The sequence below is a fragment of the Sorex araneus genome, chromosome 2, assembly GCF_027595985.1.
Source record: "Sorex araneus isolate mSorAra2 chromosome 2, mSorAra2.pri, whole genome shotgun sequence".
Taxonomy (NCBI): Eukaryota; Metazoa; Chordata; class Mammalia; order Eulipotyphla; family Soricidae; genus Sorex; species Sorex araneus.
In genome coordinates this window covers 31,240,948-31,262,724 of record NC_073303.1, presented here as the reverse complement: position 1 = coordinate 31,262,724, position 21,777 = coordinate 31,240,948, and the positions used below count along the sequence as shown (strand labels likewise).

Here is a 21,777-nt window from a genome sequence, read left to right as displayed (position 1 = left end):
GCCATATGGATGCCAGGGATGGAAACTACATCGGCTGCGTGCAGGGCAAGTGCCCTCCTCACTGTGCTTTCTATCCACCCACCATCCCCCAAGGATCAGTTTTAAGGTTTAAATGACTAGAATAAATCATTCTATTAAAAAAGATTTAAATCCTCGAGATAGTAAAAGAGGTTAGACACTTGCATTGCATGCAATTCCCTCAGCGCTAATTTCAGATACCATTCTAGTTCCCCTGAGAACCTTGAGGGTCATTCCTGAGCAGAGTCCAAAATAGCCCCTGAGCACTTTGCCAAACAAAAAACAAACAAAACCCCCACAACTTTAGAAGCCTTAAGGAGGGATATGAAACAGGGTGTTTATATAGTGCTTGTCCCCCTCTGGTGTAAACCCAAATCCCCAGACCCCACTCCCCATCCACACTACAAAAACCAAAACTAACTTTAAAAGCCTAATATAGAGGGCTGGAGCAATGGCACAGTGGATAGGGCATTTGCCTTGCATGCGACCAACCCAGGTTCGATTCCCAGCATCCCATACGGTCCCCTGAGCACCACCAGGAGTAATTCCTGAGTGAAGAGCCAGGAGTAACCCCTGTGCAATGCCAGGTGTGACCCAAAAAAACAAACAAACAAACAAAAAGCATAATATAAATCTAATTACTAAACACATCATAAGAGGCCTAGGAGATGGCTAGTTCCAAATCTGAGACCTCAGCTGAATCCTGGAACTTCTGCTGTCCTTAAGATCGCAAAGTGATTTCCACCCCCACGGTAATGAAAAAAATAAGTGAACGCAATCAAGCCATGTACGGGACTCTAGTCATTCCATCGGCAGAGGGAAAGGCAGGAGAGTAAAAGATTTTAAAATACACTGTGTAAGTCAGGGTTCAAGTACATGCTTTCCATGTTGGAGCCAAGTTCAATCCCAGGTATCACGGTTCCCAGAGTAACATCACATGTAGCCTCCACCCCAGATCTGTAGCTGTTAAAATGATGCCTAACAATTTTTTTAAAAGATGCATAACAATACCAAGGACCAAATAGAGTGCTTGGGGTATATATTCCCAGTGAAATCATCTGAAACCCAGTCAAAAATCTCCAATTCCCCCATCTGCCTTTCCTCTGCAAAAGCAACCTTATCTGATGGGATCAGAGAAATAGTTCAATGGGCTACAGCATAAACTTTGCATGTAAGCCTGGATTCAATTTCTGAACACTAGCACTGTAGCACTGCCATCCCGTTGTTCATTGATTTGCTCGGGTGGGTACCAGTAACGTCTCCATTGTGAGACTTGTTGTTACTGTTTTTGGCATATCGAATACACCACGGGTAGCTTGCCAGGCTCTACCAAGAGGGCGGGATACTCTCCGTAGCTTGCTGGGCTCTCCGAGAGGGACAGAGAAATCGATCCCAGGTCGGCCGCGTGCAAGGCAAATGCCCTACCTGCTGTGCTATCGTTCTAGCCCGAACACCAGCATATGCAAAAAATAAAAACTAAGGCTGGAAAGGTAGCTCAACAGGTTGGAATACATGCTTTGCATATGGAAAGAATGGGCTCAAAATGGGTAGCAGCATTTATTTATTTATTTATTTATTTATTTTTTGCTTTTTGGGTCACATCTGGCAATGCTCAGAGGTTACTCCTGGCAGTGCTTGGGAGACCAGGTGGGATGCTGGGAACCCAACCTGGGTCAGCCGCGTGCAATGCAAACGCCCTACCCACTGTGCTATTTTTTGGGGGGATGGAGTGATAGTACAGCAGGTAGGGTGTTTGCCTTGCATGCACACACCCAGCAGTGCTCTGGGCTGTCCTGGCTCAGCACAGAGATCATTCATGGCAGGTTAGGAGACCAGATGAAGTACCTGAAACCAGATGGTACTGTAGCACTGTCATCCCATTGTTCATCAGTTTGCTCGAGTGGGCACCAGTAATGTCTCCATTGTGAGACTTGTTACTGTTTTGGCATACCGAATACGCCCAGGCTCTGCTCGGCCATGTGCAAAGCAAATGCCCTACCTGCTGTGCTATGGCTCCAGCCCCCTGAACCCAGGTAGGCTACATAAATAAAAAGAAATCACGCTGATAGCTGCACTCTCCAGCCCGCAGGAATTTGGGGGTAAGGGAGATTGGGCATGAAATATGAAAATACTGGTGGAGGGACAAAGTCATTGATAGTTTTTTTTTCTTTCTGGGTCACACCCATGCATGGGTTACTCCTGGCTCATGCACTCAGGAATCACTCCTGGTGGTGCTCAAGGGACCATATGGGATGCTGGGAATCGAACCCAGGTCAGCCGTGTGCAAGGCAAATACCCCACCCATTGTACTATTGCTCCAGCCTCAGGAACAATTTTTTCATCTGACATACATAGTGATTGCTAACATACATAATGCTTGGTACAATCGGTGATGAGAACATTCTGTTTTCAGTTCCATATAGATTTTTGCTAACTGTTTCTGTGACCCTGTTCTGTTTCTGCTGAAGAAACCAGATGGTTCTGGCTCCTCAGCTCTTTTTTTTTTTCTTTTTGAGCCACACCCGGAATTGCACAGGGGTTACTCCTGGCTCTGCACTCAGGAATTACTCCTGGCGGTGCTTGGGGGACCATATGGGATGCTGGGGATTGAACCCAGGTCAGCCTTGTGCAAGGCAAACGTCCTACCCGCTGTGCTACCACTCCAGCCCCTCCTCAGCTCTGTTTTGATCATAACTTTATGATTTATGACCTGTTCATCTCTGCCCAGGTCCTGCCTCTCCTTTCCCACTTCTGCTCCTAATTTTCCCATTGCAGTTTTACTGGGTAAAGATCAAGGTGAGGCCTTGCCCACTCTGAGGTCTCTGGCAGAGAATTCATTTCCTGTCCTCTCCAGGTCCTGGTGCCTGCTGGCATTCTTTGGCCTATGAACTCAACATCCTAATCTTAATCTCTGTTGCAGCTGCCTCCTGCTGTTTCTTCCCTGTCTAGAATCGTTCTCTGCCTGAGAGACATAGTAGGAGAGATGAGGTTCTTGATTTATATCTGACCTGATTAAATCCCCAGCACTGCATAATGGTGCCCTGAGCACTGCCAGAAGGCATTGCAGAGCATAGAGTAAGGAACAAGCCCTGAGCACAGCTGGATGTGACCCTATGTCCCCCCACTTCCCCACCCCCACAAAAAAGAATTTTCCTTTGCTTACTTTTTTTGAGGGGGAGAATGCAGGAAGGGAGCCACACCTGGAGATGCTCAGGGGTCACTACTACTCTGTGCTCAGGGATCACACTCCTAAAGGTGCTCTCAGGGAACCAAATGGGATTCCAGGGATAGACCTGGGTTTGGCTATGTGCAAGACAAGTGTCTTTCCTGCCGTATTATCTCTCTGACCCCTCTTTTATTTTTCTTCTTTTTTTTTGGCTCATATTCTGTGGTGCTCAGGATTTATCACTCCTGGCTGGCTGAGAGGACCATTTGTGGTGCTGGGGATGAACCCGGGTCAGCCATGTGCAAGGCAAGCCCCCCACCTGCTGTACTATGGTTCCGACCCTTTGAGTAGTACCTGGCATGCTCAGAGATCACTCTGGGCAGTGTTTGGGGATTTGAAAAGTGTTCAAGCTAATCAAACACTTCAACCTTTGTATTATTTCTCAACTCTTTGTAAAAGTACATGTGAATGCATTTAGAACCAATCTGAATTATTCAAGGTAACTTTTTTTTCTTTTCATTTTTTTTTTGCAACATCTGACTGTGCATAGCAGAAAACTCCTGACTCTTACTCAGGGATCACTCCTGGCTCAGGAGACCCCATGGGATGCCTGGGTCGAACTGGGATTGACCATGTGCAAGGCAAGAACCCTATCTGCGGGGCTGGAGTGATAGCACAGCGGGTAGGGCGTTTGCCTTGCACGCGGCCGACCCGGGTTCGAATCCCAGCATCCCATATGGTCCCCTGAGCACCGCCAGGGCTAATTCCTGAGTGCATGAGCCAGGAATGACCCCTGTGCATTGCCGGGTGTGACCCAAAAAGCAAAAAAAAAAAAAAAAAAAAAAAGAACCCTATCTGCTATCATTCAACCAAAATTATTCAAGATAATTTGCCTCATGATCCTTAATAACAGCTGCAAAGACTCTGACCTGTTTTCCTTTCCTACATAAGGTTACCTAGGTTCCAGCAACTATTTATATATCAATGAATGTGTATATCTATGAAAGATCATTTTCATCCCTGCCCATGCAATTTACATGGGTCTGATATCAAAAGAATTCTAATGTGTGTTCTTCTAACTTTTAAATCTCTGATCTTCTGGTCAAAGTGGTGACCTCAGATGGCTTCATTATAGAGGTACTTTGCCCTTTGTGATTGGCAAGACTGAGGTAATTCTTTGGCACTATGAACAAATATTCAGTTTCACATCAACTTTTTGTTTTGTTTTGTTTTGGGGCCACACCCGGCAGTGGTCAGGGCCACTGGCTGTGAGCTCAGAGATCACTCCTGGTGATTCTTGGAAGTGGGGTGCCGGGGATCAAACCTGGGTTGGCCACATGCAAGGCAGGCGCCCATTGTATTATCTTTCCAGTCCCCTCACATCAAATTTTGGCCTAGACTTTAATATCCATTGGTGATCTTTCCCTGTGTAAGAGAGGAAAAAGACTTCCATGTTCCTCTTAAGGTCCCTGATTGGATCTAAAAATTAATCTTTTTTAATCTGGAGTCCACTCTCCCCCCCACTCCAGATGAACCCCTGGTGGCCACAAACTTCCAAAAGAAAAACCCAAGTACTGGAGACACCAGCTACATGGCAGCAGCAGAGACAGGCCCACCCTTCCCATCTCCCCACCCACTCAGGGTCCTAGCTGTCATGCCCATGAACTGCCTCCGGGGTGCGCCATTTAAATGCATTATCGGCCTTGATCCAGAGACTCACAAATGAATCTCAAAATGGATTAGCTCACTGAGATTTAAACCTGAAAACTTTGTAACTTTCCACATGGTGACTCAATAAAAAATTTTAAAAAAATAAATAAAAATAAATAAATAAATAAATAAATAAATAAATAAAAAATGGATTAGCTCCCTGCAGAGATGTCTCCAGACCCCAATCATCTGCAATTTTAGAATTCCAGGAGTGCGCAGTCACAGAAGCGGCCAGGTGACCTCTCATGATATTCATAATAAGCAACAGAAAATAAATTCTCTAGCATCTGCCTGTGGCACACAGGCTTGAATGGTGGTGGGAAAATTCAAAATAATGATGGTGGGAAGGTATAATGGTGGCAGGATTGGCGCTGAAATATTGAATGTAATCAATGTGAACAACCTTATGAAAAAAATGAAAAAAATTAATCTGATAAGGACTTACTAGCAGGAAAAAATAAATTTATTTAATATTTTATATATTATAATATATCACATATATATTAATATAACATATAGTGTATAAATATAATATATTCAATATAATAATAATCATTATCATCATCATCCCGTTGATTGTCGAATTTCTTGAGTGGTCTCAGTAACGTCTCCATTCGTCCTAGCCCTGAGATTTTAGAAACCTCTCTTTACTTGTCTTTCCCAATGATGCTGCCATTGGAGGCTCTTTCAGGGTTAGGAGAATGAGACTCAGCATTGTTTTGGCATATTGGCATATTAATACACAATAGGGAGTTTTTGAGGCTCTCCCATGTGGGCAGGAAAGTCTCGTTAGCTTGCCAGGTTCTCCCAGAGGGAGAACTAGGCTATAAGATGTAACGTGGCCACAAAGTGGCCGCGTGCTTCTGGGAGCTTGTTTTTTTTTTTAATTTGTTATACATATTTTATTTATTTTTTTTTTAATTTTTTATTGAGTCACCATGTGGAAAGTTACAAAGTTTTCAGGTTTAAATCTCAGTTATACAATGCTCGAATACCCATCCCTTCACCAGTGCTCATATTCCACCACCAAGAATCCCAGTATAGCTCCACCCCTCCCCCCCACACCCCTAACCCCCCACATCCCTAGCCCTCCCACCCTTAGCCCCCCCCCCGCCTGTGTAACTAATAAATTTCACTTTACTTCCACTTTGATTGCATACAATATTTCAACAAAACTCACTATTATTGTTTGGAGAGTCTCTCCCCTAAAGTCAGACCTGCTGAAAAGGAAGCATTAGATAATTTGTTTTCCATTGCTGAGGATGAAGAGGTATGAGGTCGAGTGACCACACTTAGCGGCCTCTCAGTTTTGGGTTTCTGTAATTTAGTATTTTAGTAACTAAGTCCAGAGGGATATCTGCCAGAAGTTGCATCGTTGCCAACTTGTACTTCTCAGTTACATTATATTCCACATATGAGTGCAATCTTTCTATGTCTGTCTCTTTCTTTCTGACTCATTTCACTCAACATGATATTTTCCATGTTGATCCATTTATATGCAAATTTCATGACTTCATGTTTTCTGACAGCTACATAGTATTCCATTGTGTAGATGTACCAGAGTTTCTTTAACCAGTCATCTGTTTGGGGGCACTCTGGTTTTTTCCAGATTCTGGCTATTGTAAACAGTGCTGCAATGAACAATGAGTGGGTCAGGAAGGAAATCAAGGGAGCTTGGTTTTAAGTCTCTGAATGTTGGCCGTTGGTGGGATTACACAAATCTGGGGGCAGTCCCTGGGTGTGACCTCCTAGCTACTGGAGAATGGGAAATCTGGGCAGAAGAGGCCCAGTCCCGATCCGAGCAGGCTTGGAGGTCTCAGCCTCGGGTCCCACATACCTGGGTTCCTCTGCTGGTACTTTCATGCGTGAGGCTCATCTGAACGTGTGGAGAGGGGCCTTGAGCATGGCTGTGGCTAGGTTCCGGAGGTCTTCGACCTTGGGAGCTCTGCTCGGGGCATGGAAGGAAGCTGGAACCCACCCCCTCAGAGGGGCCCCAAGGAAGACAGCCAGGTGCACGGGCAAGAGACTCTCTGCGTTGCTCTCTTACACACACACACACACACACACACACACAGTCTATTAAATAAATCAATACATTATTATTAATAATATATTATATCAATATATTAATATAACATATAATTATTAGTATATCATTATCATTATTAACAACATTTATTTATTTAATAGACTCTGTGTGTGTGTGTGTGTGTGTGTGTGTGTGTGTGTGTGTGTGTGTGTGTGGTGGGGCGGTGTTGTGCTACCAGCTGGCAATAGGACTACCTGCTGAGGATGAGTCCCTGCTCGGTACCTGGGTTACTCCTGGAAGCGTTCAGATGCCCCTGGGTCTCACACATGCAAGACGAATGCTCTACTTCTGAGCCACATCCCTGGACCTTAAATATACATTTTATATACATTGAAAGACACTGAGCCCCTCACAAATAAAGGTCCAAAGAAAGGGTGAAACTCACTTGCTTTGACATTGGGTTGAATAAAGAGAAGCAATTGTGAAAAGGTGACTAAACTGTGGGTGGGGTGATAAAAAGAAGCTGAGATCTACTTCAAAATCAGCTTGTGTTACATTACACCCTGCCTATGTTGGTGGCCACATCCTGTGATTAGGTGATACTCCCGCTCTGTGCTCGGGGGTTGTCCTGGCAGTGCTGGGGAACCATGGGGTGCCATGGGTGTGCCAGAGATCAAAACATGCACTCAGGGGTTGGACAGCAAGGGCACTTGCCTTGTTTGTGGCTGACCTGGGTTTGATCCCCAGCTTCCCATCTGGTCCCAATTAAGCTATCTTTCCAGCCCTGTATTATTTTTGTTGATTTGTTGGTTTTGGGGCCACACAAAGGCCACAGCACTCAGGGGGTTACTCCTGGCTCTGCACTCAGGAATTGCTCCCAGTGGTGCTTGGGGATCATACGGGGTGCCAGGGATAGAACCGGGTCAGTCACATGCAAAGCTAACACCCTACCCACTGAACTTTTGCTCCTGCCCAGTCCTGTATTATTTTTGAGGGAGAGGGTGGGTGTCACACCCGGCAATGATCAGGGGTTACTTCTAGTTCTGCACTCAGGAATTACTGCACTCAGGAATTACTTCTGGCAGTGCTCAGGGATATGGAATGCCAAGGATTGAACCCAGGTCGGCTGGGTGCAAGGTAAACTCCTTACCACTATACTATCCACTCCGGGCTCCCCTTCTCCCCATACTATTCTGAATGGAAAAGAATATCTTCTTTGGGGTTAGAGAGCTGATTCAAAGGACAGGAGTGTGAATTTTGCCAGCAGAAGCCCCGAGTTTGATCCCTGTTACCACATGGCCCCTGACCCCCTCTGAGAGTGACCCTTCCATCCAGCTCTGAGCTGGGGTATCCTTAGTGGATATAGGCAAAAACTAAAAATCTGCTACTACTAAAGTCTTTTTCCAGGGCCAGGAATGTAGCTCAGTGGAAGAGCACTTGTTTCACATGTGTGAGGAACTGGTTTTGGCCCTGGCATCACAAGCGAAACAAAATAAAACAAGAGTTACTATCTTCCTCCTGAAGCCAGAAGGCACCTTAATTTTCTACTCTCAGGAAGAAAAAGGGCAGTGTCCTTTTTGGTGTGTAGTTTCTCAAAGGTCTTTTTTTTTTGGGGGGGGGTGTCACACCCGGCGATGCTCAGGGGTTACTCCTGGTTCATACACTCAGGAATTACTCCTGGCAGTGCTCGGGGGATCAAATGGGATGCTGGGTATCGAACCCGGATCGGCTGCGTGCAAGGCAAATGCCCTCCCTGCTGTGCTATCGCTCCAGCCCTTCTTCTGATTTCTTTTCCTCTTTCAAACCAAGTCCAAGAAACAAACATCCTTGTCAGCTTCCATAGTAAGGGCATCCCAACCTCTTTAGGGACCTATAATGACAGATCCAAGCACTGCAGAAATTAAACCATGTGCGTCTTATCGAAGCCGTTAATTTATAGGACACTGGATTAAATAAGATAAACTTGTTATTTATTTTGTTTAAACATCTTATTTATTCTATCAAACAATGAATTGGTAATTATACGTAGAAGTAAAAAGGTACTGTGTAGAGCTGTATAAAATTATAGGTTTTTTTTTCTGGCAAAAAAGAATACAAGATATGGGAAGAACCAGGCTTACATAATTTACGCCTGGGTGTTGGAAAAAAATCTACTTACAGATTATTTTATTGTCCTTTGGGGAACCGAAAGAACGACCTCATCAGTGCTGACCCGAAAATTCCATACTGATCACATGAGACTACATTCTCCAAGGAGATTGAAGCCACGTTTAGCTTACGCATATTTTTTCCTTTGTTCTGTAATGGGAGCCACACCCAATGGTGCTCAAGGGGTAATCCTGGCTCAGTGCTCAGGACTGCTTCTGGCAGTGTTTGGGGACCCTGTGGTGATGGAACTCAGCCAGACTGCCTGCATGCCAGGCCTGCGCCCCAGGCCCCTGAGCCATCTCTCTGGCTCCCAGGCGAGATGTCTGTTCTTTTATTTTTCTTTTTGGGTCACACCCAGCGATGCACAGGGGTTACTCCTGGGTCATGCACTCAGGAATTACTCCTGGAGGTGCTCAGGGGACCATATGGGATGCCGGGAATCGAACCCGGGTTGGCCATGTGCAAGGCAAATGCCCTGCCCACTGTGCTATCACTCCAGGCCCCATCTGTTCTTTTTTTCTTTTGGGGCCACACCCAGTGATGCTCAGGGGTAACTCCTGACTTTGCACCCAGGAATTACTCCTTGTGGTGCTTGGGGGACCATATAGGATGCCAAATATAGATCCTGGGTTGATAGTGCAAGGTAAGTGCCCTCCCCGCTGTGCTATCGCTGCAGCCCCAGAGATCCTATTTCTTTTCAACACTAGCAAATTTCAAAACTGGGGGCTGGAGTGATAGCATAGCGGGTAGGGTGTTTGCCTTGCACTCAGCCAACCCGGGTTCAAATCCCAGCATCCCATATGGTCCCCTGAGCATCGCCAGGAGTAATTCCTGAGTGCAGAGCCAGGAGTAACCCCTGTGCATCGCCAGGTGTGACCCAAAAACCAAAAAAAAAAAAACAACTTCAAAACTGATGTAAAACATACAGATAAAACTATTGGATAGTTTATTACACAAAAGGACCAGAGCATTAGTACAGCAGGTAGGGCCTTTGCCTGTACACAGCAGCCCTGGACCCTCATGTGGCACCCCAAGCTAACCAGGAGTGATCCCTGAGTGCAGAACCAGGAGTAAGCCCTGAGCACTGCCAGGTGTGGGCCAAAACAAACAAACAAACATAAGCAACAACAACAACCAAAAACACAAGATACGACACACAAAGAAGTTGGATATAGGGGCTGGAGCATATAGCACAGCGGGTAGGGTGTTTGCCTCGCACGCGGCCGACCTGGGTTTGATTCCCGGCATCCCATATGGTCCCCTGAGCACCGCCAGGGGTAATTCCTGAGTGCAGAGCCAGGAGTAACCCCTGTGCATCGCCTGGTGTGACCCATAAAAGCAAAAAAAAAAAAAAAAGTTGGATATATATCTTCTCTCAAACCTCTCCCCCTTTTTTTTTCTTTTTTTGGCAGTGTTGGGAAGGACCCCAGGGCCTCCCACGTTCAAGGCAAAGCGGTGCTTTATACTGAACTATATCCCAGCCTCTGTCTCCCCCCCTTTCCCTCCCCTCCCCGTTTTTTATTTTTGGAGGGGGAGTGCTCAGAGACCATTCCAGGGTCTATGCTCAGGAGTGACCCCTGGCAGTACTTCAGGGAACCATATGAAGTGCCAGAGATTTGAATCAAGTTGACAGCTGCTACTGTTTCTGCCTCCCCCGCTTTTTTGGACAGAGGGCCCTTGTTTGGGTCTCACCTGGCCATGTTCAGGGTTACTCCTGGCTATGTGCTTAGGGCACAGTCCTGGAGGTGTAGCCCTGGGAACTCCCCTGCACCAGCACTGACCTTACATGTTTGAGGATCTTGGTTCATTCCCCAGGTTTGCAGAAAAAGAAAAAAATTAAACTTTATTCAAGGCCTATCTATCATTTCCCCCCCAATTTTTTGTTACTGTTTATTTCTGAGCCACATTCATTATGCTCAAGGCTTGATCCTGATTCTGTTCTCAGGGGCTACTCCTGACAGGCCTGGGGGGGACCATAAATGATGCCGGGGATTGAATCAGGATTGGCCACATGTCAGGCAAACACCTGAATCTCCGTACTGTCTCTCTAGCCCGTGTTTTTATTCTTTAATTTTGGGGTCTTGGGTCACCCTTGGTGGTGCTTAGGGGCTATGCTGGCTCTGTGCTCAGGTTTGAGCTCTGGCAGTGCTCAGGGGACTGTGTATGGCACCAGGGTTTCAAATCAGGGTTGACTGCACTACCTTCTGGTAAGGCCCATCTCTTGTGAAACTTAAAATCATAAAAAATTATTGTTGGGGGGCTGGAGAGATAGCACAGCGGGTAGGGCGTTTGCCTTGCACGCGGCCGACCCGGGTTCAAATCCCAGCATCCCATATGGTCCCCTGAGCACGGCCAGGGGTAATTCCTGAGTGCAGAGCCAGGAGTAACCACTGTGCATCGCCTGGTGTGACCCAAAAAGAAAAAAAAAAAATATTGTTGGGCAGAAGACTAGCATAGTGACTTGAATACCTGCCTTTCAAGGTCAGGAGTCAGATCCCCAGTGTCCTGTGCGTGTGGAATGCAGTCAAGATTTCCTTGAACCTGGCACCTCTGCTTTAGCTATCGTTTAGAGATTGCTGGTGCCATAAATGATTTCCTCCCGCCACAAAGCCAGATAAATGTAAGCACCACAAAAAGGTGCGAGAGACTGCGGATTGACTCAGGAAGTGATTATTTTGCCTATACGAGGCCTAGAATCAATTTCCTGGTATTGCAGGGTACCCTAAGCACTGAGCCAGAGTAGCACCTAAGCACCAGTGGGTGTGAACCCCAAATTTATTTTGCTCATTGTAAGGCCACACCCAGTGGTGCTCAGGGGTAACTCCTGATTCTGCACTCAGGAATCACCCCTGGCAAATTCAGGGAGCCGTATGGGATGCCAGGGATTGAACCAGGGTCAGTTGCATGTGAGGCAAATACCCTACCCCCCATACTATCATTTCTGTCCCCATGTTATACTATTTTATGCTATTTTTCTGGCCCAACCTATTTTATTATTTTTAAGTTAAGCAAAAGTTATTTATTATTTATATCATTATTTAAAATAGTTTTATTAATTCTTTATATAATATACATTTAAATTATTAATCTATGTCTGGTGGTACTCAGGGCTTACTCCTGGCTCTGTGTTCAGGGATCGCTCCTGACAGGACTCAGGAGACCATATGGGGTGCTGAGGATTGCACTTGCAAGCCACATGCAAAGCAAGAACACTACCCACTATACTATCCCTCTAGCCGAGTTTGTCCTACACCTTGGATGCAAGCGAAGGTGTCTTGTTAAGGGAAGTCAGAGGGAGAAGGGCAAATACTGGATGATGTCACTCATGTGTGGAATATAAAAGCAAATAAGGAGAATGGCCAATGGCCAATGAAAACAAACCCCTGAATTCTGACAATCTTAGGTTACCGTGTGGAGGAAGAGATCAGGGCGTGGGGAAGATTGGGATGGACAACACTAATACCTCTATAAACAGACAGAAAGTAGAGGGAGTGAGTCTCAGGCACTGAGCTGAGAGCAGCTCCCAAGCCCCTCTGGGCATGAACCCCCCAAACCAAAACCACCACAACAAAAAATACAAAGAGAGAAGCATGTTCTCAGCTTGGGATGTTTTTCATCACACAGGTGTCACCTGCTTGAACAGGGCGATTATAATAATTCTTTCCAGCCCCGATTCTGAGTCTATACCTCTGCAACTGCTGAGTCCCAGAATTGGCAAAGACACTGAGCAGGAGAATTGTGGCCCCACCCCCCCGCCTCCCAGTCTCAGGGAAACCCTCTCTCCACACATCCGCCAGGATCTCCTAAACATCACGGGTTCACGTGGTCCTTATGAATTTTTTTTTAAAGGGACAACATTTATTCCTTTTCCAAATGTTACAGTAAAACCAGGTGGAAGAGAAATGGTTTTAGCAGTTAGAAAAAAAAAAGTACAAATCGGAGTTTGGCCATTAAAAGTTATTTACAACAATGGGAGTGGGGGGCAGGGGAGGGGGTGGGGAGACAAGAAGTTGTTTCACATTACAGACCTCCCTCCACCCCAAAGCCTAATACTTGCTTACCAAAAGAGAGTTGACTTTCAAGCAGGAGGTTTGAACTTGAGTAAGTAAAGACATTTACAAAAACCCAGACAGGGGCAGTGTGCACCAGCCCAGGTGCCACGAGGCACAGCACAAGAGACTAAAAACGCAACAGGGGGAAAACTTGGACACTCAGGATTTGGGAGTGTAGGCACCCCACATCTGGCTCAGGGATTTGGGGAGTAAACAAAACCTACTTGGAAAAGAACCGGGGGAGAAAACCAGCAATTGCCTTCAGGGGCGGGACAGGGGGGCGGGAGGGCGAGGGGCCAGGAGCATTTCACGTCGCTAACCTAACTTGGGAAACTGCAAGGGACCACCTTCAACTGGCCTCAGGAGGAAGGCCAGATGGATGATGGGAGAATCCACAGGAGGGAGAGGAGGGGGAATGTGGCTGGGAGGGGGCAACAGCCCCTTCCTTTCTGGGCACAGGAAGGCAGCCAGGGCACCAGGTCCAGGCAGTGACCTCACAAGGACAGCACAGTTTTTGCAGCTCAGAGATCACCCGCCTGCCCCCACCCAGCTACTCATTCTGCTCGCTGGCTGGTGTGGGGCCACTCTCAGGCCCCAAGGGGAAGGACGACTTGCGGCCTGGGGCCCTGCCTCCTCCTCGGTGTCTCCGCCTGCCCCCTTGGCATGGGGTTCCTGGTACTCAGGGGTGGCAGCAGCCTTCCCCCCTTCTTGGGCAGAACCTTCCTCGCTGCAGGCACCGATCTCCCCCTGCTCCTGCTCCTCCTCGATGGGCGAGGAGGCCAAGGAATCACCCCCACCCTCCTTCCGATTTCTCTTGAAGGACAGGCGGCTCAATTTGAAAGGCTTCTTGAAAGAGAATTTCTTCTTCTTCTTAGGGGTCTCCTTGGGGGCGGCGTCGCCCTTGGCCTCGGCGCCCTGGCTAGCGGGTGCGGGCTCGATGGCATCACCAGTGGCCCCGGCTGTGTCCTTTGTTCCGTTCACGGGGGGCGACTCCCCTTCACCTTTGGGGGGATAAGTCTCCATTGCTTTTCACATGGCCATTCTCCTGTCCGTTGGCCTTCTCGGGCAGGCGCCTGCTGCCTCCTCGGCGGTCACGTCGCCCCAGAGAGCCTGCCCATGGTTGGGGGGTGGTCTGCAGGGGGCAGCCCGGAGCCGCCCTGGGCTCGCGCTGCAGGGGAGAGTCCCGGTCCTTATGAATTTTTTTTTTTTTTTGCTTTTTGGGTGCTGCCCAGCGATGCTCAGGGGTTACTCCTGGCTCTGCACTCAGGAATTAGTCCTGAATGTGCTTGGGGGGACCATATGGGATGCCGGAGATCGAACCTGGGTTGGCCACATGCAAGGCAAACACCCTACCCGCTGTGCTACAACTCCGGCCCCCCTTATGAATTTTTTTTTTTTTGCTTTTTGGGTCACACCCGGCGTTGCACAGGGGTTACTCCTGGCTCTGCACTCAGGAATTACCACTAGCGGTGCTCAGGGGAACCATATGGGATGCTGGGAATCGAACCCAGGTCGGTCGCATGCAAGGCAAACACCCTACCCGCTGTGCTATCGCTCCAGCCCCCCACTTATGAATTTTTTAAAGAAGTCTTAGGGTCTGGTTCTTCCACTGCTCTGTACTGCCAGGACCTACCCTTCTACCTTGCCCAGGAAGCTGCCACACAATCCATTATCTCAGGGGAACTTTTAGGAAAATTCAATATTGCAATTTTAAAGTCACCTTCTTGGCTGACTTCGAAGATGCAGAATGCAATTGTGGCCAAAGCAAAATCTTTCTCCTGCTCTCTCTAAACTTTCAAAATTCTCAACACAAAATCTAGACATTAACCCTCTCTCTGTTGCAGTGTTTCCCAACGTGGGTGACACAGTTCCCAGTGGAGTTGCTGGAACAATCCAGGGGAGCCCGTAGTAGCTGCAGGTGCGGATGAGGCCATTGTGTAATTTTATTTTATATTTCTTATTAATTAATTTATATTTTTTGCTTTTTGGGGATCACACCCGGCAATGCACAGGGGTTACTCCTGGCTCATGCACTCAGGAACTACTCCTAGCAGTGCTCAGGGGACCATATGGGATGCTGGAAATCGAACCTGGGTTGGCCATGTGCAAGGCAAGCGCCCTACGTGCTGTGCTATTACTCCAGCCCCGGTGTGTAATTTTATTTTTTTCTGGAAAGGTGGAGGTAGAATTAAGTTGGGAAACATCTGCTCTAGTGGATTCTGTTTGGAACAGGCAGGTAGATAGGAGGCCTCTGGCGATGAGTTTCCACTAGCAATAAAGCCAAGATATGATCCAAAGAAGTCACTATGTGCACAGCATGAAGCTGTGACCTTGAAGTCTGGATCCTCTTTGAGAGGCAGAAACTAAGTCTGGTGAGACTTAAACTGGCATCAGCAGAAGCAGAGGCACCGGACTAGAAGTGGTCAGCTTCCCTCAGGAGAGGACAACTTCAGCAGGAACAAAACACCTCCTATTAAGAACTTGGTTTTGTGGGGCTGGAGTGATAGTGCAACGGGTAGGATGTTTGCCTTGCATGTGGCCAACCCGGGTTCGATTCCCAGCATTCCATATGGTCCCCCGAGAACCACCAGAAGTAATTCCTTAGTGCAGAGCTGGGAGTAACCCCTATGCATCGCCAGGTATGAACCAAAAAAGCAAAAATAAGTAAATAAATAAATAAAAATAAAATAAAATAAAGAACTTGGTTTTGTGTTTTGGACCATAGCCAGTGGTTTTCAGAGACAACTCCCTGCTCTGTGCTTTAAATTCATTCCTGGTGGTGCTCAGGGGACCATGAATTGAACCCATGGCTCCTGGTGCTATGCAAGCTCTCAGCTTTAAAAGAAGACTTCCAGGGGCTGGAGCAATAGCACAGCAGGTAGGGCGTTTGCCTTGCACGTGGCCGACCCGGGTTCGATTCCCAGCATCCCATATGGTCCCCTGAGCACCGCCAGGAGTAATTCCTGAGTGCATGAGCCAGGAGTAACCCCTGTGCATTGCCGGGTGTGACCCAAAAACAAAAAAACAAAAAACAAACAAAAAAAAGAAGACTTCGAGAGGACACTCCCAAAAGCTTGAAGGCTTTTCGCCTTGACAACATCTCAGCAACAGCCTCTTCTCTGTATAGAATGCTCCAAACAGGAGTACTTGAGGGAAAAAAATCCTCTAAGATCAATTTTTCTGGAAAGATACCACAGGGGACTCCTATTTTTCATGCAGTTGAATTCTGTCCTCACACCTATGAGAACCTCTTGAGTCCCCACCAGGTGTGACTTCCTCCTCGAATCCCCCTAAAATGAAAACCAATTTTTTTTCTTTTTGGGTCATACCCGGCGATGCACAGCCAGGAGTAACCCCTGAGCATGGCCAGGAGTGGCCCCCCAAAAACAAACAAAAACCTATGAGAGCAAAATTGTTACAACTTAACAGAGAGGAGGGAAGGGGGGTGTAAATAGACTCCAAAAAATTAAAATACATCTTCTTTTCCTTTCCTGTCCACACTGCTTCTTCTTAGTTTTCTTTTCTGTTTTAAATCATCCTCAGCTGTGCTCAGGGGACTATTCCTGGCTCTCTGCTCCTCTGTTCCAGGGACCGAATGTGATGCCAGGGATTCGAACCAGGGTTGTCACATGCCTTAAACCTTGAACTTTCTCCTTGCCCCCTTTAGTGCTTCTTCTGAGAATGCAGGGAAGGTGGTTCTCTGGGATGAGTCAGCTTCTGACCTGCTCTTTCTCTACCCTTCACTTCCGGTCTCAACTGATGGACCCTCGGGGCAGCAGTGTTAGGCTGTTAGCACTGTTAGGCTCAGGGAACCACACGGAGTACCCCTGACTGAGGCTGTGTGCAAGGAAAATGCCCTCCCTGGCCTCTCACAGTTTCTTTTTATTTTACTATTTAAAAAAAATTATTTTGATTTTTGGGTCACACCCAGTAGTGCTCTGGGTGCACTCCTGGCACTGTGACTGGGGGTCATTTCCTGTGACGTAATGCTGCAATGAGTAGGTGACCACACGGTGCTGTGGCTAACCCTGGGCTTCCTGTCCACACGAGCCTGAGCTCCGTCCTTCGGGCTGCCCTTGCACCTGCTCTCCTTAACCGTTCTGACTGCAGTGCTGGTCTCACAGAGGTGCCGGCACGTCTAGTTTTGGTTGCGGTGCTCGTGGGGATGTGACACCCTTTACAACAGATGCTTTTACTCACCTGTCTGCCGTGGGGCTTCCGATTGGCAAATCCCAGATTGCAGAGCTGCCAGGAACAGACAGCAGATCTGGGGGATCACACTCACCCCACGCAGGCCGTGGGGGACTGATACTTGCACCCCACTGAGCTCGTTCCTGGGGCCCCATGGGGAAACTCTGGTTTTGAGAGGGCAGGTTGCAGACTGGTGGGTGCTAGAATGGTCAGCACAGTCCACGGTGGCCTTGAGGCTCGCTCTGATGTACATGTTGAGTCAGTCTAGGGTGGTTTCCTCACTGAGCTTCTGCCCTGTGCTTTCGAGGGAGGAAAGGGAACATGGTTTATGTTCTCCACAGCTCATGGCCAGAGCTTTAATTTGGAGTCCAACTCCTCTTTGTTGGTTTCCTTATTTTTTTGTGGGGTGGGGGGTATTTTTTTTTATTTTATAAAGTAGTTCACAATACTTGATTACTCTTAAATTCGAACACCAATCCCACCATCATTAGTCCTTCTCACCACCATATTTTGGATGTTTCCATCCTGAACCCCAGCCCCCACCACAAAGCAGAACTGAAATAATTTAATTTGTAATTGTCAGTTATCAAAAACCACTGAAAATGCTACAAAAAAGTTTCATTAGAGGAAAGAGTGTGAAGATTGTTTTATTTCACTCAGGGGCCATTAAACCCTTCTACAAGAGATCACTAACATGTGGAGCCTTGTGTGTGTGCCAGGACCCCCGGGAGCAGTGCCCCTGGGAACGCACGGAGGTACACAGTGCTGGGACTTTAACTCGAGGCCCAACTATCCCAAGGCGTTCGAGCAGACACTTTTGCTTTTGCCTTGGAGCCACACCCAGTGGTGCTCAGGGCCTGCTCCTGGCTCTCTGTTCACAGGTCACTCCTGGCAGCGCTCAGGGGACCCTATGCAGTGTTGCGGATTGAACTGAGGTCGGCCACGTGCAAAGCAAGCACCTTAGCCCTCAGACCATCTCTCTAAAGGCAGGTACTTCTGCCCTTGGGTTATTTCCCAGCCTCACAGTCCTGCTTTAAGCTCCTTTGGACTGATCTAGAGGGGACCAGGACACAGCAAAATTTATTGACCACACAGGCACCAATCTGTCTGCAACAAGCCTGTCTAAAAATAGGTTCCCTGGGGAGAGGGGTGGGGGGAGGAGGTACCTCCAGGGGCTGGAGAACGTGCTTTGCAGGAAACCCTGATTGATCCCCAGCTCCAGATGGCCCCCTAAGTCCTACCTTGAACTGACCCCAAGCACAGAACTGGGGGTAGTCTGTGAATACCACAAGCTGTGGCCCTAAAGCAAAAACCAAAACAGCAACCGGGGAATGTAGTTCATTTGCCTTGCTGTGTCTCTCCTTTCAAACCCCAGCACTGCAAAAACAAAGAAACTAACCCAAACCACAGGGGTAGGAGGTTGCCTTGCACACAGCTGATGCTGATGGCACCGCCTATGGTCTCCTGAAGCCACCAGGAGCGAGCCCTGAGCTCAGAGCTAGAAGTAAGCCCTGAGCACTGCCAGGTGTGTCCCCCCCCCACAACAAAACAAAAACCGAAACAAAAGAAAGTAGCAGTTTTGTTTTGTTTTTGTGCCAGAGTTGATGCAGATGCACTGAAGTGGTGACAGTGGATCACTGTTTGTTTTTGAATTCCCAGGTTCTTCAATATTGTCAGGAGTGAAAGTACTGAGGGCTGGAGCGGTAGCACAGCGGGTAGGGCATTTGCCTTGCACGAGGCCGACCTGGGTTCGATTCCCAGCATCCCATATGGTCCCCTGAGCACCGCCAGGGGTGGTTCCTGAGTGCAGAGCCAGGAGTGACCCCTGTGCATCACCAGGTGTGACCCAAAAAGCAAAGAAAAAAAGAATGAAAGTACTGAGTAATAAAGATGCCAGACTCAGAGTTAGAAAGTAGAAAAGTTTGTTGGAAAGTAGAAGAGAAAGGAAAAGGAGCTCCCCGTGTGCGTTGGAATGAGCAGAGGACTTGGTTCATATGGCTCTTTTTGTGGAGTTTTTGTAGTTGTTTTTTTTTTTCCCGTAAAGAAGCAGAGAATGCAGGGAAGTTAAATGTAAGGTTTTTTGAGTGTAGGCCCTCTTAGTGAAAATTGAGCCCTTTGCATTTCTCATCAATAGACAAGAATGGTACTGAGAATGCAAGGATCCAACAGATCCTTGTCTGGCTCTTTGCCTCCAGGTGAGCCTAAACTCTGGGGCAGAATTTTATGATGGACAATTGTTAACTCCCCGTTTATCAGAAGGAGCCCAGGAATTCGCAGGAAGTCAAAAATGTAGGCGATGCACAGGGGTTACTCCTGGCTCATGCACTCAGGAATTACTCCTGGTGGTGCTCAGGGGACCGTATGGAATGCTGGGAATCGAAGCTGGGTCGGCCATGTGCAAGGCAAATGCCCTACCCGCTCCTGGCAGGCTGGGGAGCACATGGGCTGCTGGGGCTGGAGGTCGGCCGCGTGCGAGGCAAGTGCCCTGCCTGCTGCTCTATCACTCTGGCCCCAGTTCCTCTAGGTTTTGGGGCCACACTCAGTGTTGTTGAGGGGCTGTTCCTGGCTCAGCACTTAGGGGTGCTCCAGTGTGGTGCAGGGATCAAACCTGGGGCTCCTACTTACAAAGTGTGGGTTATAGTCCACTGGTCTCTGCCACTCTGTCACTGTCACTGTCACTGTCATCCCGTTGCTCATTGATTTGTTCGAGCGGGCACCAGTAATGTCTCTCATTGTGGGACTTATTGTTACTGTCTTTGGCACATCCAATACACCACGTGTAGCTTGCCAGGCTCTGCCGTGCGGGCTTGGTACTCTTGGTAGCTTGCCGGGCTCTCCGAGAGGGGTGGAGGAATTGAACCCGGGTTGGCTGCGTGCAAGGCAAACGCCCTACTGCTATGCTATCGCTCTGCCACCCTACTGCTCATTTTATCTTCTTTTTTGATTTTTGGGTCACAGTTGTGCTCAGGGGTCACTCCTAGCTCTGGCTCAGTGATCACTCCTGGCAGGGCTTAGGGAACCATATAGGATGTAGGGATAAGACCCAGGTCAGCCACGTGCAAGCCAAGTGCTGTATCTGCTGTACTATTACTCTGGCCCCTTACTGCTAATCTTAAAATGGTTCCACCAGATGGAGAGGTATATTGGACTAAGGTGCTTACCTGCATGCAACTGACTCCAGTACAATCCCCAACCCTGCATATGAGCCTCCAAGTCTGCCAGGAGTGACCCGCTGGACAGAGAGCCAGGATCAAACTTGGGTGTACCCTTTAAAAACAAACCAAAAAATCAAATTAAATTAGAAAATAAAATTATTGGGGCCGGAGCGATAGCACAGCGGGTAGGGCGTTTGCCTTGCATGCGGCTGACCCGGGTTCGATCCCCGGCATCCCATATGGTCCCCCAAGCACTGCCAGGAGCAATTCCTGAGTGCAAAGCCAGGAGTAACCCCTGAGCATCGCTGGGTGTGACCCAAAAAGCAAAATAAATAAATAAATAAAAATTAGAAAATAAAATTATTTTTCTAGGGGCTGGAGCCAGAGCAGAGCGGGTAAGGAGTTTGCCTTGCACGCGGCCGACCCGGGTTCGATTCCCAGCATCCCATATGGTCCCCTGAGCACCGCCAGAAGCAATTCCTGAGTGCAGAGCCAGGAGTAACTCCGGTGCATCGCCAGGTGTGACCCAAAAAGAAAAAAAATTATTTTTCTAGTAGCATTGTTGGGCTGGAGTGATAGCACAGCAGTAGGGCGTTTGCCTTGCACGCAGCCAACCCGGGTTCAAGTCCTCCGTCCCTCTCGGAGAGCCCGGCAAGCTACCGAGAGTATCTCACCCACACGGTAGAGCCTGGCAAACTACCCGTGGTGTATTCAATATGCCAAAAACAGTAACAAACAAGTCTCAAAATGGAGTCGTTACCGGTGCCCACATGAGCAAATCGATGAGCAACGGATGACAGTGACAGTGACAGTGACAGTGACAGTAGCATTGTTGGACACGGAGTGAGGCAGGAGCAACTCCATCATGCCTGGTTCTTGCTTCACGTTTTATTTTACTTAAACCTTTTTGTTTTTCTTAAAACTCCACTTCTCCCCCCTGGCCATCTGCAAGGGCAGGACAACTGGGCTGAAAACTCACGTTGGCAAATAGTTTCATATCCGCTATTCACTGTCTATAGAAGCCACCCAGACACAAGCAGGGTGAGTAGCTGCCAGAATGTTCTGAAAACATGTCTAGATCACCTATCTGTAAGTGCTTGTTTGTACTATTTGAAAGTCTGTTTTCTTCTGAATTCTGAAACTTGCATTTTCACTTATGTTTTTGTTAACATTCATAAGTGCAGGCTATGATGTAAGCACGGACTATGAAATTTGTGGCTTTTAATGTTAAACACTGAATTGTATAATTTCTTCTATGTATTTCGTGGCTTCAGGGCTTATATTTAACACTTTAATTCATTTTTGTTA

At 47.7% G+C, this 21,777-nt stretch overlaps 1 pseudogene; it reads right to left on the bottom strand.

The window, feature by feature from the left end:
- Window positions 1-13,041: 13,041 nt before the first annotated feature.
- LOC129401621 (MARCKS-related protein-like) lies at window positions 13,042-17,567 on the bottom strand (annotated as a pseudogene).
- Window positions 17,568-21,777: the final 4,210 nt, after the last annotated feature.